This window comes from Salmo salar, chromosome ssa17 (genome assembly GCF_905237065.1).
Source record: "Salmo salar chromosome ssa17, Ssal_v3.1, whole genome shotgun sequence".
Classification (NCBI taxonomy): Eukaryota; Metazoa; Chordata; class Actinopteri; order Salmoniformes; family Salmonidae; genus Salmo; species Salmo salar.
In genome coordinates this window covers 86,230,997-86,246,700 of record NC_059458.1, presented here as the reverse complement: position 1 = coordinate 86,246,700, position 15,704 = coordinate 86,230,997, and the positions used below count along the sequence as shown (strand labels likewise).

The following is a 15,704-nucleotide window of genomic DNA, read 5'->3' as shown; positions in this document are numbered from 1 at the left end:
AGACCTTTTGTTCATAGCCCCTCTGCTTCAATACAGCCTGTCTACCCAGCTCTCTCCATTACACACACACACACACACACACACACACACACACACACACACACACACACACACACACACACACACACACACACACACACACACACACACACACACACACACACACACACACATCCTCAAAGAAAACACAAACACATTCTGCACGACACTTCAGGCCATCACCATCATCACAGTCCTATATTCAGTCTGGAGAACAGAGGGAGGGGAGAGGAGGAGCAGAGGAGGGAGGACGGGGGGAACAGCTAAGCAGCCGTCACTTCCTGTTTACTGTAGCAGCTTCCTATTCCACACAGAGTGATGAGAGACTGTTGCTGTTGCTAGGCACTGTCTGCCATCAACTGGTCATCTACTGGCACTGCCAAGTAGCAACACCGCTAACCGAGACCACTGCCATGTAGCAACACCGCTAACCGCTGCCATGTAGCAACACCGCTAACCACTGCCATGTAGCAACACCGCTAACCGAGACCACTGCCATGTAGCAACACCGCTAACCGCTGCCATGTAGCAACACCGCTAACCACTGCCATGTAGCAACACCGCTAACTCAGACCACTGCCATGTAGCAACACCGCTAACCACTGCCATGTAGCAACACCGCTAACTTAGACCACTGCCATGTAGCAACACCGCTAACCGAGACCGCTGCCATGTAGCAACACCGCTAACCACTGCCATGTAGCAACACCGCTAACCACTGCCATGTAGCAACACCGCTAACTTAGACCACTGCCATGTAGCAACACCGCTAACCACTGCCATGTAGCAACACCGCTAACCGAGACCGCTGCCATGTAGCAACACCGCTAACCACTGCCATGTAGCAACACCGCTAACTTAGACCACTGCCATGTAGCAACACCGCTAACCATTGCCATCTAGCAACACTGCTAACTTAGACCACTGCCATGTAGCAACAGCGCTAACTTAGACCACTGCCATGTAGCAACACCGCTAACTTAGACCACTGCCATGTAGCAACACCGCTAACCGAGACCACTGCCATGTAGCAACACCGCTAACCACTGCCATGTAGCAACACCGCTAACCGAGAACGCTGCCATGTAGCAACACCGCTAACCACTGCCATGTAGCAACACCGCTAACTTAGACCACTGCCATGTAGCAACACCGCTAACCATTGCCATCTAGCAACACTGCTAACTTAGACCACTGCCATGTAGCAACAGCGCTAACTTAGACCACTGCCATGTAGCAACACCGCTAACTTAGACCACTGCCATGTAGCAACACCGCTAACCGAGACCACTGCCATGTAGCAACACCGCTAACCACTGCCATGTAGCAACACCGCTAACCGAGACCGCTGCCATGTAGCAACACCGCTAACCGAGACCACTGCCATGTAGCAACACCGCTAACTTAGACCACTGCCATGTAGCGACACCGCTAAGTTAGACCACTGCCATGTAGCAACACCGCTAACCATTGCCATCTAGCAACACTGCTAACTTAGACCACTGCCATGTAGCAACAGCGCTAACTCAGACCACTGCCATGTAGCAACACCGCTAACTTAGACCACTGCCATGTAGCAACACCGCTAACCGAGACCACTGCCATGTAGCAACACCGCTAACCACTGCCATGTAGCAACACCGCTAACCGAGACCGCTGCCATGTAGCAACACCGCTAACCGAGACCACTGCCATGTAGCAACACTGCTAACCGAGACCGCTGCCATGTAGCAACACCGCTAACCGAGACCACTGCCATGTAGCAACACCGCTAACTCAGACCACTGCCATGTAGCGACACCGCTAACCAGACCACTGCCATGTAGCAACACCGCTAACCACTGCCATGTAGCAACACTGCTAACCGAGACCACTGCCATGTAGCAACACCGCTAACCACTGCCATGTAGCAACACCGCTAACCGAGACCACTGCCATGTAGCAACACCGCTAACTTAGACCACTGCCATGTAGCGACACCGCTAACCACTGCCATGTAGCAACACCGCTAACTTAGACCACTGCCATGTAGCAACACCGCTAACCACTGCCATGTAGCAACACCGCTAACTTAGACCACTGCCATGTAGCGACACCGCTAACCACTGCCATGTAGCAACACCGCTAACTCAGACCACTGCCATGTAGCAACACCGCTAACCACTGCCATGTAGCAACACCGCTAACTTAGACCACTGCCATGTAGCAACACCGCTAACCACTGCCATGTAGCAACACCGCTAACCGAGACCGCTGCCATGTAGCAACACCGCTAACTGAGACCACTGCCATCTAGCAACACCGCTAACCAAGACCGCTGCCATGTAGCAACACCGCTAACCACTGCCATGTAGCAACACCGCTAACTTAGACCACTGTCATGTAGCAACACCGCTAACCACTGCCATGTAGCAACACCGCTAACCGAGACCGCTACCATGTAGCAACACCGCTAACCACTGCCATGTAGCAACACCGCTAACCACTGCCATGTAGCGACACCGCTAACCACTGCCATGTACCAACACCGCTAACTTAGACCACTGCCATGTAGCAACACCGCTAACCACTGCCATGTAGCAACACCGCTAACTTAGACCACTGCCATGTAGCAACACCGCTAACCACTGCCATGTAGCAACACCGCTAACTCAGACCACTGCCATGTAGCAACACCACTAACCGAGACCGCTGCCATGTAGCAACACCGCTAACCGAGACCACTGCCATCTAGCAACACCGCTAACCAAGACCGCTGCCATGTAGCAACACCGCTAACCACTGCCATGTAGCAACACCGCTAACTTAGACCACTGCCATGTAGCAACACCGCTAACCACTGCCATGTAGCAACACTGCTAACCGAGACCGCTGCCATGTAGCAACACCGCTAACCACTGCCATGTAGCAACACCGCTAACTCAGACCACTGCCATGTAGCGACACCGCTAACCACTGCCATGTAGCAACACCGCTAACTTAGACCACTGCCATGTAGCAACACCGCTAACCACTGCCATGTAGCAACACCGCTAACCGAGACCGCTGCCATGTAGCAACACCGCTAATCGAGACCACTGCCATCTAGCAACACCGCTAACCAAGACCGCTGCCATGTAGCAACACCGCTAACCACTGCCATGTAGCAACACTGCTAACTTAGACCACTGCCATGTAGCAAAACCGCTAACCGAGACCACTGCCATGTAGCAACACCGCTAACCGAGACCTCTGCCATGTAGCAACACCGCTAACCCGAGACCACTGCCATGTAGCAACACGGCTAACCGAGACCACTGCCTTGTAGCAACACCGCTAACCGAGACCACTGCCATGTAGCAACACCGCTAACCGAGACCACTGCCTTGTAGCAACACCGCTAACCGAGACCACTGCCATGTAGCAACACCGCTAACCGAGACCACTGCCATGTAGCAACACCGCTAACCGAGACCACTGCCAGCTAGCAACACCGCTAACCGAGACCACTGCCATGTAGCAACACCGCTAACCAAGACCACTGCCATGTAGCAACACCGCTAACCAAGACCACTGCCATGTAGCAACACCGCTAACCACTGCCATGTAGCATTCCAATTAATCCCAAAGGTGTTCGATGGGGTTGAGGTCAGGGCTCTGTGCAGGCCAGTCAAGTTCTTCCACACCGATCTCGACAAACCATTTCTTTATCGACCTCGCTTTGTGAACGGGGACATTGTCATGCTGAAACAGGAAAGGGCCTTCCCTAAACTGTTCCCATAAAGGTGGAAGCACAGAATCGTCTAGAATGTTGTTGTATGCTGTAGCGTTAAGATTTCCCTGCATTGGAACTAAGGGGCCTAGCCTGAACCATGACAAACAGCCCCAGACCATTATTCCTCCTCCACCAAACTTTACAGTTGGCACTATGCATTGGGGCAGGTAGCGTTCTCCTGGCATCCGCCAAACCCAGATTTGTCCGTCGGACTGCCAGATGGTGAAGCGTGATTCATCACTGCAGAGAACGTGTTTCCACTGCTCCAGAGTCCAATGGCTGCGAGCTTTACACCTCTCCAGCCGAAGCTTGGCATTGAGCGTGGTGATCTTAGGCTTGTGTGCGGCTGCTCGGCCGTGGAAACCCATTTCATGAAGCTCAAGAACGAAAAGTTATTGTGCTGATGATGCTTCCAGAGGCAGAACTCGGTAGTGAGTGTTGCAACCGAGGAAAGACAATTTTACACGCTTCAGCACTCTGCGGTCCCCTTCTGTGAGCTTGTGTGGCCTACCACTTCACGGCTGAGCCGTTGTTGCTCCTAGACGTTTCCACTTCACAATAACAGCCCTTACAGTTGACCGGGGCAGCTATAGCAGGGCAGAAATTTGATGAACTGACTTGTTGGAAAGGTGGCATCCTATGACGGTGCCACGTTGAAAGCCACTGAGCTCTTCAGTACGGGCCATTCTACTGACCATGTTTGTCTATGGAGATTGCATGGCTGTGTGCTCGATTGTTATACACCTGTCAGCAACGAGTGTGGCTGAAATAGCTGAATCCACTAATTTGAATGGGGTGTCCACGTACTTTTGTATACATAGTGTATACGGAAGCACTCCACATTGTTACAGAATGTGAGAGGCGCACGGCACTGCGGTACGGAGATTTGACCTCTGCATGACCTCCGGAGGCTCTGCAATTGCGTCACATCCTCCATACGAAGCCTATGACCACATTTTCGGATCAAATCGTAAATTGTCTTTCAGGCTTTCTGTAAAGCCAGCATAACAGTCAGTAAGACTGACTGTTGCCTCAGTGTGCCTCAGAGAGCCTGTCTATCTCTGTGCAGCAGCTGGACAGTACCACAATACACAGCAGCCATAAATGGATTGGGTTTTATTTCATGTTATTGTAACCCGGTCTCCATGGCAACCACAACTCACACATAACTCAACTGCCATGCTGGTGTGAGGGGAGAGGAGGGGCTGAGGAAAGGGGAGTGGGTGGTGAGGGGAGAGGAGGGGCTGAGGAAAGGGGAGTGGGTGGTGAGGGGAGAGGAGGGGCTGAGGAAAGGGGAGGGGGTGGTGAGGGGAGAGGAGGGGCTGAGTGGGTGGTGAGGGGAGAGGAGGGGCTGAGGAAAGGGGAGGGGGTGGTGAGAGGAGAGGAGGGGCTGAGTGGGTGGTGAGGGGAGAGGAGGGGCTGAGTGGGTGGTGAGGGGAGAGGAGGGGCTGAGGAAAGGGGAGGGGGTGGTGAGAGGAGAGGAGGGGCTGAGGAAAGGGGAGGGGGTGGTGAGAGGAGAGGAGGGGCTGAGTGGGTGGTGAGAGGAGAGGAGGGGCTGAGGAAAGGGGGGTGGGTGGTGAGGGGAGAGGAGGAGCTGAGGAAAGGGGGGTGGGTGGTGAGGGGAGAGGAGGGGCTGAGGAAAGGGGAGGGGGTGGTGAGGGGAGAGGAGGGGCTGAGGAAAGGGGAGGGGGTGGTGAGAGGAGAGGAGGGGAGGGGGTGGTGAGGGGAGAGGAGGGGCTGAGGATAGGAGAGGCAGTGGGTGAGGCAGGAGGGTGAGGGTCTCATGCTGGTAATTAATCAGGCTGTGACATAAGACTCTGGATTAAGGAGGAATCAATGCATCCAGATCTCTAAATAACCTGACCTTTGGACAGAATGTAGCCTGTTACACAGCCTAGATGGTGTTATAACATACCGTGGGGTAAGGTTATAACACACTGTAGGGTAGGGTTATAACACACTGTGGGGTAGGGTTATAACACACTCTAGGTTATAACACACTGTAGGGTAGGGTTATAACACACTCTAGGTTATAACACACTGTGGGGAAGGGTTATAACACACTGTAAGGTAGGGTTATAACACACTGTAGGGTAGGGTTATAACACACTGTGGGAAAGGGTTATAACACACTGTAGGGTAGGGTTATAACACACTCTAGGTTATAACACACTGTGGGGAAGGGTTATAACACACTGTAAGGTAGGGTTATAACACACTGTAGGGTAGGGTTATAACACACTGTGGGAAAGGGTTATAACACACTGTGGGAAAGGGTTATAACACACTGTGGGGTAGTGTTATAACACACTGTAGGGTAGGGTTATAACACACTGTGGGGTAGGGGTTATAACACACTGTGTGATAGGGTTATAACACATTGTGGGGTCGTTTTATAACGGTAGGGTAGGGTTATAACACAAGGTAAGGTAGGGTTATAACACACTGTGGTGTAGGGTTATAACACACTGCAGGGTAGGGTATTAAGACGTTGAGGGGTAGGTTTATAACACACTGCATGGTAGGGTTATAACACACTGTGGGGTAGGGTTATAATACACTGTGGGGTAGGGTTATAAAACACTGTGGGGTAGGGTTATAATACACTGTGGGGTAGGGTTATAACACACTATGGGGTAGGGTTATAACACACTGTGGGGTAGGGTTATAAAACACTGTGGGGTAGAGTTATAACACGCTGTAGGGTATGGTTATAACACGCTGTAGGGTAAGGTTATAATACACTGTTGGGTAGGGTTATAACTGTAGGGTAGGGTTATAACATGCTGTGGGATAGAGTTATAACACACTGTGGTGTAGGGTTATAACACACTGTGGGGTAGGGTTATAACACACTGTAGGGTAGGGTTATAACAGACTGTGGGGTAAGGTTATAATACACTGTTGGGTAGGGTTATAACTGTAGGGTAGGGTTATAACATGCTGTGGGATAGAGTTATAACACACTGTAGGGTAGGGTTATAACAGACTGTGGGGTAAGGTTATAACACACTGTGGTATAGGGTTATAACGGTACGGTAGGGTTATAACACACCGTAGGGTAGATTTAGATGGAAATACTGCCTGTCTGTGGGGGGAAGGGCTGTGGGGGTGGACTGTAGTGGGACCTGGCACTGCCAACCACCTGTCTGTGGGGGAAGGGCTGTGGTGGTGGACTATAGTGGGACCTGGCACTGCCAACTACCTGTCTGTGGGGGAAGGGCTGTGTGGGTGGACTATAGTGGGACCTGGCACTGCCAACTACCTGTCTGTGGGGGGAAGGGCTGTGTGGGTGGACTATACTGGGACCTGGCACTGCCAGCTACCTGGCTCTCAAAGCCAATGCAAGTCACACATGATCTCAGGTCTCATGGTTAAAACATACTGTACGTCTACCGAACGCCAGCTATCAGAATCAACATGTTAAAGTCTGTCTGTTGTCTGTCGTTGTGAGAAATGAGAAGGTTCGCTCCGTACAACAGTGGTAGAGAGGAGGAAGGGGTCTGATGCCCGCAACGATCAGCAACGTCGTTAAAAGGTTTTCAGAACAATTCTAATAAATGTTGACCAACGGAATGAAGATCCTCCAATCGCCATCAGGTATTGACAGGGTTTATAGCAGATAAAACATTTTACTGGAACGGACAAATAACACCTGGACTTCTGGGATTTTGGTGGGAATTTCAGGTGTTCAATTTCTCGTCAACAATGCACTTATTTTTCTTGTTCGTATATAAATAATTTCTTTATTGTATCAGGTATTTTTTTTAGATGTTGTGTTAAAATAAAGAAAACTATATGTGCCTAATTCGCATAAAACACAACGTGTGTATTTGCATATATGAATATATTACCATAAAGGGGAGGAGCAGGTCTTCGACCAGCCAACCACCTGCTCTGTCTAGACTTCCTAATTAAATACTGTTGTCGTCGACATTCCGTTGCGTAATTCAACCAGTGGTGTCAATAGCAGGATTACCCTCAGATGAATAAATCTAATTTATAAATATTTCAAAATGTATTAAATTATTACTTTATTTAATTGCACCAAACAAAAACAACAAAAAAAAAATTAACACCAATCAGAATAAGGCCTTTAAAAAAATGGTCAAGAGGGGCGCGTTAAATCCTGGACGAATCTTTTAACGTTCTGATCGATGCAATGGAAAGACAAGGTGTTACGTTGAGCCCATTCTCCTGTAGCGTTTTAACGGGAGGGAAAACGACAGGAAGAAGCAAGAGAATGATAGAGTCGCAGGAGTAAAATGAAAGCAATCAAATCCAGGGAGATTTAACTGTCATATCCAGGGAGATTTAACTGTCATATCCAGGGAGATTTAACTGTCATATCCAGGGAGATTTAACTGTCATATCCTGGGAGATTTAACTGTCATATCCAGGGAGATTTAACTGTCATATCCTGGGAGATTTAACTGTCATATCCTGGGAGATTTAACTGTCATATCCAGGGAGATTTAACTGTCATATCCAGGGAGATTTAACTGTCATATCCAGGGAGATTTAACTGTCATATCCTGGGAGATTTAACTGTCATATCCTGGGAGATTTAACTGTCATATCCAGGGGAGATTTAACTGTCAATCCAGGGAGATTTAACTGTCATATCCAGGGAGATTTAACTGTCATATCCAGGGAGATTTAACTGTCAATCCAGGGAGATTTAACTGTCATATCCAGGGAGATTTAACTGTCATATCCAGGGAGATTTAACTGTCATATCCAGGGGAGATTTAACTGTCATATCCAGGGAGATTTAACTGTCAATCCAGGGAGATTTAACTGTCATATCCAGGGAGATTTAACTGTCATATCCAGGGAGATTTAACTGTCAATCCAGGGAGATTTAAGTGTCGAGTGGATCCCCCCCAACAGGAAATAGAGGACTGAAAAAGACAGATTCTCAGGTGGGCGGGGCATGTTGCTACAGTTACTGAGACAGCTGCCTTATCACTACTGACAGACAGAAAGACACACACACACACACAATACACACACTACACACACACACACGAAACACACAAAACACACACTACACACACACACACGAAACACACAAAACACACACTACACACACACACACACACACTACAGACAGTAACAATAGCATAACCCTGCCCTGTTACCAGCAGCACAGTCACCTGCTGGGATCTCTACAGATATACATGCAGTATGTATAACGTCCCCACTGTACCCAGACAGACCACTATATCTGTAGGGAACCCAGAGTAACTCCACCACTGTACCCGGACAGACCACTATAACATCCTATTCTATGTTGAACTGATCAGGGCCCTATCAGAAGACCAGCAGACAGCCGTTGTACAGGCGGACAGCGACACCTAGCAGACGAACATGGTACTGCCTCCTGAGCCTGAGCCACCAGTACACGGTCTTGATAGGATTTGTTGTTAAACGTAAACGACCGACTGAGGTCTACAATGGTGCTGCTGCCTGAGATATCTGTCTGTCTGGACGATCTAGGAGACAGGCTGTTTCTAGAAAAGGGGAGAGAGAGTGTTTTGATGATGCTGGGACGTAGAACAGGGAACTACAGGATACAGGGACCGTAGGTTTATATCTAGCTACTGTTCTGTATAGTTTATATCTAGCTACTGTTCTGTATAGTTTATATCTGGCTACTGTTCTGTATAGTTTATATCTGGCTACTGTTCTGTATAGTTTATATCTAGCTACTGTTCTGTATAGTTTATATCTAGCTACTGTTCTGTATAGTTTATATCTAGCTACTGTTCTGTATAGTTTATATCTGGCTACTGTTCTGTATAGTTTATATCTAGCTACTGTTCTGTATAGTTTATATCTGGCTACTGTTCTGTATAGTTTATATCTAGCTACTGTTCTGTATAGTTTATATCTAGCTACTGTTCTGTATAGTTTATATCTAGCTACTGTTCTGTATAGGACCGTAGGTTTATATCTGGCTACTGTTCTGTATAGTTTATATCTGGCTACTGTTCTATACAGGACCGTAGGTTTATATCTGGCTACTGTTCTGTATAGTTTATATCTGGCTACTGTTCTGTATAGTTTATATCTGGCTACTGTTCTGTATAGGACCGTAGGTTTATATCTGGCTACTGTTCTGTATAGTTTATATCTGGCTACTGTTCTATACAGGACCGTAGGTTTATATCTGGCTACTGTTCTGTATAGTTTATATCTGGCTACTGTTCTGTATAGTTTATATCTGGCTACTGTTCTGTATAGGACCGTAGGTTTATATCTGGCTACTGTTTTGTATAGTTTATATCTGGCTACTGTTCTGTATAGGACCGTAGGTTTATATCTGGCTACTGTTCTGTATAGTTTATATCTAGCTACTGTTCTGTATAGTTTATATCTAGCTACTGTTCTGTATAGTTTATATCTAGCTACTGTTCTGTATAGGACTGTAGGTTTATATCTAGCTACTGTTCTGTATAGTTTATATCTAGCTACTGTTCTGTATAGGACTGTAGGTTTGTATCTGGCTACTGTTCTGTATAGTTTATATCTGGCTACTGTTCTGTATAGTTTATATCTGGCTACTGTTCTGTATAGGACCGTAGGTTTATATCTGGCTACTGTTTTGTATAGTTTATATCTGGCTACTGTTCTGTATAGGACCGTAGGTTTATATCTGGCTACTGTTCTGTATAGTTTATATCTAGCTACTGTTCTGTATAGTTTATATCTAGCTACTGTTCTGTATAGTTTATATCTAGCTACTGTTCTGTATAGGACTGTAGGTTTATATCTAGCTACTGTTCTGTATAGTTTATATCTAGCTACTGTTCTGTATAGGACTGTAGGTTTGTATCTGGCTACTGTTCTGTATAGTTTATATCTGGCTACTGTTCTGTATAGTTTATATCTGGCTACTGTTCTGTATAGGACCATAGGTTTATATCTGGCTACTGTTCTGTATAGTTTATATCTGGCTACTGTTCTGTATAGTTTATATCTGGCTACTGTTCTGTATAGTTTATATCTGGCTACTGTTCTGTATAGTTTATATCTGGCTACTGTTCTGTATAGGACCGTAGGTCTATGAGGCTGTAGGTTTATTGTGACAATGTTCTACCACCACAACTCACCTCCATGTGACTCTCCTGCAACTGTCGTCTTCCCACGTCACAACTCCAGGAGGCGCTGTAGTCCAGGCATCTGCAGCAGTAGGCCGTCCTGTTGCATTGGCCAAGGGGTCTGCTGATTCCCAATCTGATTGGCTTCTGCATCTGTCATCTGCAGCATTGTCCCGCCCTCTCCTCTGGTAATCCAACCAACGGGGCTGAGTCAGTCATCCTGGTAACGTCTGTCAGAATCTATTCCAAAGGTTCTTAGATTCCACCTCTTTTAGCTGAGATGCAACACAACATGGCTGGTAGAAAGGGGATTGGAGGGGGATTGAGGGGATGGAGGGGGGGTTGGAGGGGATTGGAGGGGGATGGAGGGGGTTGGAGGGGATTGGAGGGGATGGAGGGGTTGGAGGGGATGGAGGGGCGATGGAGGGGATGGAGGGGGTTTGGAGGGGGGATGGAGGGGGTCGGAGGCGGGTTGGGGGGATTGGAGGGGTCGGAGGGGGATGGAGGGGGTTTGTAGGGGATGGAGGGGTTGGAGGGTTGGAGGGGGGATGGAGGGGGTTGGAGGGGGATGGAGGGGTTGGAGGGGGATGGAGGGGATTGGAGGGGGGTTGGAGGGGATTGGAGGGGGATGGAGGGGATTGGAGGGGATGGAGGGGATTGGAGGGGGTTTGGAGGGCAAACGGAGGGGGGATTGGAGGGGATCGGCAGGGTTCAGGTAGTAGTCCACTGTAGCAAAGTGATATGGTGATGTCATATGGCATCAGAAGACAAGGTGACCTGAAATGTAGTCGGCCTGGAACGCTAGGTGACTTGTATAATGACGCTGTTGATATAAGTGGCCAATAAGCTGTTTATCTTTCTGCCTCGGATTCAGGGGAGTTTTTTTTAATCAGAGACAATATATGTTTCTATTGATTCTGATATCAATACATTTCTACCCGCAGTATTAGGTCTCTGTCTGTCTCTCATTTCTCTGCCTGTCTAGACTACACCATATATAACCATTCATCCCAGTACGTGAAAATAGCTGCCCAAATCATTTTCCTTATGATTTAAATTATATTTCTACATAACTCAAAGTCAGTGCTGTGCAGCAGCATGAATCGGGTACAAAGAAAACACCTGTCAAATCAGGTCGTCAGTCAATCCTTCCGTCCTCTAGTTCTATTTAACATCAGACAATAACATCTCTCTCTCTCCCCCCCCTCAGAAGAGAACAGTCTGGAAGGTTGCTATAGAAACTAACCAGCTTCCACAACCTCGTCTGCAGTTCCCTAAACTTCTCCACTAAGCGGCGCTGTGGGTCCGGATGTACTCTGCACCTGACCGTCTGTCTGAACACACTACCAGGTGCTCTTCTCATTTCCGCCCCACCGGTTAAGTTGTTAAACGCATTCATTCATGCATCTGTAATATCTCCAGAAGAAGAATCATCCGAGAGACTCGATATTATTGAATGGTTGTTTATTTTTCTAGCGTTATTCGCTAATAGATCTAACTAATTATGTCGTTTTGGTGAGATTGTATAATAAAAAAATAAAAACGAAATGTTGTAAACAATGTCAATAGCATCCATTTGATTCATTCGATTCTGATTCAATGCTGTTCGTTATTGATCCGTACCTATATATATATATATTAGCACAGCCCAATTACATTACCGCACACTAATTACCCTCTAAAATGACGCACGGCACTATTCAAAATGGATATATATACATCCATTTTGAATAGTGCCGTGCGGTCATTTTAGAGGGTAATTGGGCTGTGCGGTAATGTAATTGGGCTTGTATATATATATATATATAGGTACGGATCAATAACGAACTAGCAATATATATATATATATATACATCCATTTTCAATAACGAACAGCATATATATATATACATCCATTTTGAATAGTGCCGTGCGGTCATTTTAGAGGGTAATTGGGCTGTGCGGTAAATGTCTAGACTCAATGGCTTGTCAAGGTGTGATTCTCTAGCGACAGATACTTATTGGAGTGGACGTGTTGCTCCTAGAGGGACCCACACCAGTTAGACTACCGCGGTACCACTATCAAAGACAACGGCATCTCTGCACGGATGGACAGACCTCTGTTAGACCTGTTCCTCATCATAGTCGACAGTGAGGATAGAAGGTCTGCTGCCGGGCAGCGCTGCCCCCGGTAAACCCTCTCTAACGGGTCTTAATGGAAAACGCTTTACGTGGATATGGTGTAAATAAATAAAGGGGGGTTGTGGGTAAAGTCACTGGGTGACCTTGGGGCGTTTTTATTAAGTAATTACAATACACCGTAGGTAAAAGAGTCATTCAAGTCATTTTAGAGAAATTGGTCCTATCGTATTATATACCTCTTCAACACCAAACAGGCAAATCAATATGTAAACTTTTAGAAAACGGAAGACAAAAAAATAAAAAAAAACCCGACACGCAATTAGTCTGAATAAATGAGACATTACTAAGAGAACGTTAATAAAGTGCTACAATGGGAGATGGGGATTGGTTGATCATGGGTGTTGTTTATAAGGCTAAATATAACCTAATAATTCTGTTTACAACCTACAGCGAAGAAGAGCTGTGCGTATAATGGAAGACTGTTTTCAGGTGAGATCACTAGTCACGTTTTTTTTTTTTTTGATTCATCCAGCGTTATGATAATCTATTATTTAAAAACAATAATTCCTTCAGCATTATTATTAACAATAGACGCCCCGAAATAAGACCGATCCAAACCTTACTCTAGCCAGAGCGCAGAATTAGGGATGTATGCAACTCACAGAAAGAAACGCATGGTTTCTCTGAATATCTTCCACGGCTTTTGCCTGTTTTTGTTCTTCCATTGCTGGGTATTTTTTTTTCTGTTTTGCTCTCTACAAATCATACATTAGTGAGTTTCCCCCGTGTAAGCTTTGTGTGGGCTGCAGGGCGCTTTGTGTGGGCTGCAGTTGGTATATTTAATAGAGTCAGCGTCCTCCGTGGCTATGAAATCCGATTTGGAAAGAGATGGTTGGCTGTCACTGTTTTTAATTCACCGAGAGACGGTTGCCGTTGCTGGCCACACGTCACATGGGTATATTGGAACTGTTCTTCGTGCTCGGTCTCCCGGTGATAGAAGTAGTTAAAGTTGGACACGATGACGGGGACCGGTAACGCGATGGTGAGCACACCGGCTATGGCGCACAGAGAGCCCACGATCTTGCCTCCTATGGTCACCGGGCACATGTCCCCGTAGCCCACTGTAGTCATGGAGACCACAGCCCACCAAAACGCGTCGGGGATCGAACTAAAACCGGAGTCTGGATCGTCGGTTTCGGCGAAATAGACAGCGCTGGAGAAGAGGATGACTCCGATGAAGAGGAAGAAAATGAGCAGACCCAATTCTCTCATACTTGCTTTGAGTGTTTGTCCTAATATCTGAAGCCCCTTGGAGTGTCTGGACAACTTGAAGATCCTAAACACCCGGACCAGTCGGATGACCCTGAGGATGGCCAGAGACATGGCTTTGCTGTCCGTTTCCTTGGTGTTCCGCCAACTCCAACCCCAGGGTGATAAAATAGGGCATAATGGCCACAATATCGATGGTGTTCATCATGTTTTTGAAAAAAGCAGGCTTGGAAGGGCAAGCTAGGAATCTGACGAACAGCTCGAAGGAGAACCAGATAATACACAGTGTCTCCACTATAAAGAAAGGATCTGTGAATGGATTGGGTTTCTTAGCGTTGTTAGTTCCATTCAAAGACAGCTCAGTGTCCCAATTTTTCTCTTTTTCATCCCTAAACTCAGGCAGCGTTTCCAAACAGAAGATAACAATAGAAATTAAAATCACCAGAACAGATACGATAGCAATCCCTCTGGCTGGTCCCGAACTCTCCGGGTATTCAAACAGTAGCCAGACCTGTCGTTGAAACTCATTTTCCGGTAACGGTCTCTCTTCTTCTTTTATAAATCCCTCATCCTCCTTAAAATTCTCAATCACATCTTCTCCCAATTGGTAAAATTTGATCTCCTCCATAAATATATCCAAAGGGACGTTGACTGGTCTCCTGAGGCGACCGCCGGACTGGTAATAGTAGAGGATAGCGTCGAAACTGGGTCTGTTCCTGTCGAAGAAGTACTCGTTCCTCAGAGGGTCGAAGAAGCGCATTCTCTTCCTCGGATCCCCTAGTAAAGTGGTGGGGAACTGAGCGAGTGTTTTCAGCTGGGTTTCAAAGAGCAATCCGGAGATGTTGATGACAACGCGCTCGCAGCATTCCTGATCCGTCCGCTGGTCCGCCGGTTCGAACACATCTTGGGACAGGGCTGTTAGTGCCACAGTCTCATCGTGGTTCTCTGGGTACTACTGTCATGTTTTTCCCCAAAGGGCAACAGCTTCTCTCTCCAAAAGACCCCGCTTAGTGTCCGTGTCGTACTTTCCCCCCCCCACCACCACAATTCTCCCCCTCTACTCGTGCGTTTTTTTTAGTCCTTCCGTGCTATTTTGTGACAAACAAGACCAAGCAGTCACTTGTGGAATGATGGAAAGGGCTGCGCTCTCTCTCTCTCGGCGTCTCCTCTCTGTGTCTCCTCTCTCCGCGTCTCCTCTCTCTCGCTCTCTCTGTGTCTCCTCTCTGTGTCTCCTCTCTCTGTGTCTCCTCTCTGTGTCTCCTCTCTCCGCGTCTCCTCTCTGTGTCTCCTCTCTGTGTCTCCTCTCTGTGTCTCCTCTCTCACCGTGTCTCGTCTCAGCCTGTTTTCTACTGGTGGTTCTATTCCTTCTCTCACGTCTGCGGACGGGTTGTTTTTGTTTGCGTTTTCCTCCCTGT

At 47.3% G+C, this 15,704-nt stretch overlaps 1 long non-coding RNA gene and 1 pseudogene across 1 annotated transcript in view; both read right to left on the bottom strand.

The window, feature by feature from the left end:
- The window catches only part of LOC123728299 (uncharacterized), a 37,941-nt gene extending 26,718 nt beyond the window's left edge, over positions 1 to 11,223 (bottom strand). The window contains exon 1 of the long non-coding RNA XR_006760214.1: positions 10,912 to 11,223. This is a non-coding gene — a long non-coding RNA (uncharacterized lncRNA). The remainder of the gene's footprint in view (positions 1 to 10,911) is intronic.
- Positions 11,224 to 13,139: 1,916 nt separating this feature from the next.
- LOC123728298 (shaker-related potassium channel tsha2-like) lies at positions 13,140 to 15,266 on the bottom strand (annotated as a pseudogene).
- Positions 15,267 to 15,704: the final 438 nt, after the last annotated feature.